Here is a 3643-nt window from a genome sequence, read left to right as displayed (position 1 = left end):
TGAGAGAGTGAGACAGACAAAGCCCTCTGGTCTGGAGCCAAGGACCAGTCACTGTTTATGAGAGTGAGACAGACAAAACCCTCTGGTCCGGAGCCAAGGACCAGTCACTGTTTATGAGAGAGTGAGACAGACAAAGCCCTCTGGTCTGGAGCCAAGGACCAGTCACTGTTTATGAGAGTGAGACAGACAAAACCCTCTGGTCCGGAGCCAAGGACCAGTCACTGTTTATGAGAGTGAGACAGACAAAGCCCTCTGGCCTGGAGCCAAGGACCAGTCACTGTTTATGAGAGTGAGACAGACAAAACCCTCTGGTCTGGAGCCAAGGACCAGTCACTGTTTATGAGAGTGAGACAGACAAAACCCTCTGGTCTGGAGCCAAGGACCAGTCACTGTTTATGAGAGAGTGAGACAGACAAAACCCTCTGGTCTGGAGCCAAGGACCAGTCACTGTTTATGAGAGAGTGAGACAGACAAAGCCCTCTGGTCCGGAGCCAAGGACCAGTCACTGTTTATGAGAGTGAGACAGACAAAGCCCTCTGGTCTGGAGCCAAGGACCAGTCACTGTTTATGAGAGTGAGACAGACAAAGCCCTCTGGCCTGGAGCCAAGGACCAGTCACTGTTTATGAGAGTGAGACAGACAAAGCCCTCTGGTCTGGAGCCAAGGACCAGTCACTGTTTATGAGAGAGTGAGACAGACAAAACCCTCTGGTCTGGAGCCAAGGACCAGTCACTGTTAAGACAGTGAGACGGACAAATCCCCAAAGCATTACAACAATACAACCCAAATACAACGTAGAACCAAAACCCCACCAAAACCCAACCAAGACGCCACCTTCCCCAGGTGTAGTTGGTTAGTTATCCTACCTGGTCGTGGCTGGCTTCGATGGAGCTCCCGATGCCGTGGAAAGTCATCTGTACAGGTGAGAGTGTCAGGTAGGTCATGAACTCTCTACCATTCTGACCATCGCTGTACAGCACCTGGAAGACACAGGGACAAACACACAATGACACTACCGTTCAAAAGTTTGGGGTCAGTTAGTAATGTCTTTGTTTTTTAAAGAAAAGCAAATTTTTTGTCCATTAAAATAACATCAAATTGATCAGAAATACAGTGTAGACATTGTTAATGTTGTAAATGACTATTGTAGCTGGAAACGGCTGATTTTTTTATGGAATATCTACATTGGCGTACAGGGGCCCATTATCAGCAACCATCACTCCTGTGTTCCAATGGCACGTTGTGTTAGCTAATCCAAGTGTACCATTTTAAAAGGCTTATTGATCATTAGAAAATCCTTTTGCAACTATGTTAGCACAGCTGAAAACTGTTGTTCTGATTAAAGAAGCAATAAAACTGGCCTTTAGACTAGTTGAGTATCTGGAGCATCAGCATTTGTGGGTTCGATTACAGGCTCAGAATGGCCAGAAACAAATAACTTTATGAAACTCGTCAGTCTATTATTGTTCTGAGAAATGAAGGCTATTCCATGCGAGAAATTGCCATGAAACTGAAGATCTCGTACAACGCGGTGTACTACTCTCTTCACAGAACAGTGCAAACTAGCTCTAACCAGAATAGAAAGAGGAGTGGGAGGCCCCGGTGCACAACTGACCAAGAGGACAAGTACATTAGAGTGTCTAGTTTGAGAAACAGACGCCTCACAAGTCCTCAACTGGCAGCTTCATTAAATAGTACCCGCAAAACACCAGTCTCAAATTCAACAGTGAAGAGGCGACTCCGGGATGCTGGCCTTCTAGGCAGAGTCGCAAAGAAAAAGCCATATCTCAGACTGGCCAATAAAAATAAAAGATTAAGATGGGCAAAAGAATACAGACAATGGAACTCTGGACAGAGGAATACTGGAAAAAAGTGTTATGGACAGACAAATCTAAGTTTGAGGTGTTCGGATCACAAAGAAGAACATGAAAAAATGAAAATATGTTGGAGGAGTGCTTGACGCCATCAGTGAAGCATGGTGGAGGTATTGTGATGATTTGGTGGTGGTAAAGTGGGAGATTTGTACAGGGTAAAATGGATCTTGAAGAAGGCTATCACTCCATTTTGCAACGCCATGCCATACCCTGTGGATGGTGCTTAATTTGAGCCAATTTCCTCCTACAACAGGACAATGACCCAAAGCACAGCTCCAAACTATGCAAGAACTATTTAGGGAAGAAGCAGTCAGCTGGTATTCTGTCTATAATGGAGTGACCAGCACAGTCACCGGATCTCAACCCTATTGAGCTGTTGTGGGAGCAGCTTGACCGTATGGTACGTAAGAAGTGCCCATCAAGCCAATCCAACTTGTGGGATGTGCTTCAGGAGGCATGGGGGTGAAATCTCTTCAGATTCCCTCAACAAATTGACAACTAGAATGCCAAAAGGTCTGCAAGGCTGTAATTGCTGCAAAAGGAGGATTCTTTGACGAAAGCAATGTTTGTATAACATTGAGCACACAACCATGCAATCTCCACAGACAAACATTGGCAGTAGTCTGGCCTTACTGAAAAGCTCTGCGACTTTCAACGTGGCACCGTCATAAGATGCCACCTTTCCAGCAAGTCAGTTCGTCAAATGTCTGCCCTGCTAGAGTTGAATGGAAGCAAGTCCCCACAGCAATGTTCCAACATCTAGTGGAAAGCCTTCCCAGAAGAGTGGAGGCTGTTATAGCAGCAAAGGGGGGGGACCAACTCTATATTAAATGGCCATGATTTTGGAATGTAATGTTGGACCAGCAGGTGTCCCACATACTTCATCTGTTTACCTTCAGACGAATCCCTGTGACACTTGTGGGGGTCATACAGCAGAACGGGTCAGATGCTTCAGACGTTTTCATGAGAAGATAATCATATGGAGAATCCACCGCAGATGTGGAAGGCTCACGTAAACAGAACAGTGGGGTGGATTGAGATGCAGCCCACTCAGAAAAGACACAGCCCATGTAATAACAGATATCTCTAGTTTAACCTGACAGACGTGGTGGATTGAGACACAGCCCATGTAATAACAGATATCTCTAGTTTAACCTGACAGACGTGGTGGATTGAGACACAGCCCATGTAATAACAGATATCTCTAGTTTAACCTGACAGACGTGGTGGATTGAGACACAGCCCATGTAATAACAGATATCTCTAGTTTAACCTGACAGACGTGGTGGATTGAGACACAGCCCATGTAATAACAGATATCTCTAGTTTAACCTGACAGACGTGGTGGATTGAGACACAGCCCATGTAATAACAGATATCTCTAGTTTAACCTGACAGACGTGGTGGATTGAGACACAGCCCATGTAATAACAGATATCTCTAGTTAAACCTGACAGACGTGGTGGATTGAGACACAGCCCATGTAATAACAGATATCTCTAGTTTAACCTGACAGACGTGGTGGATTGAGACACAGCCCATGTAATAACAGATATCTCTAGTTTAACCTGACAGACGTGGTGGATTGAGACACAGCCCATGTAATAACAGATATCTCTAGTTTAACCTGACAGACGTGGTGGGTTGAGACACAGCCCATGTAATAACAGATATCTCTAGTTTAACCTGACAGACGTGGTGGATTGAGACACAGCCCATGTAATCACAGATATCTCTAGTTTAACCTGACAGACGTGGTGGATTGAGACA

At 45.2% G+C, this 3643-nt stretch overlaps 1 long non-coding RNA gene across 1 annotated transcript in view; it reads right to left on the bottom strand.

The window, feature by feature from the left end:
• Positions 1–994, bottom strand: part of LOC120028171 — a 122892-nt gene extending 121898 nt beyond the window's left edge. Inside the window, exon 1 of the long non-coding RNA XR_005473402.1 lies at positions 866–994. This is a non-coding gene — a long non-coding RNA (uncharacterized LOC120028171). The remainder of the gene's footprint in view (positions 1–865) is intronic.
• Positions 995–3643: the final 2649 nt, after the last annotated feature.

The sequence above is a fragment of the Salvelinus namaycush genome, chromosome 33 (assembly GCF_016432855.1).
Source record: "Salvelinus namaycush isolate Seneca chromosome 33, SaNama_1.0, whole genome shotgun sequence".
Taxonomy (NCBI): Eukaryota; Metazoa; Chordata; class Actinopteri; order Salmoniformes; family Salmonidae; genus Salvelinus; species Salvelinus namaycush.
Note: the sequence above shows the minus strand (reverse complement) of the source record. Positions and strands in the feature narration are given on the sequence as shown.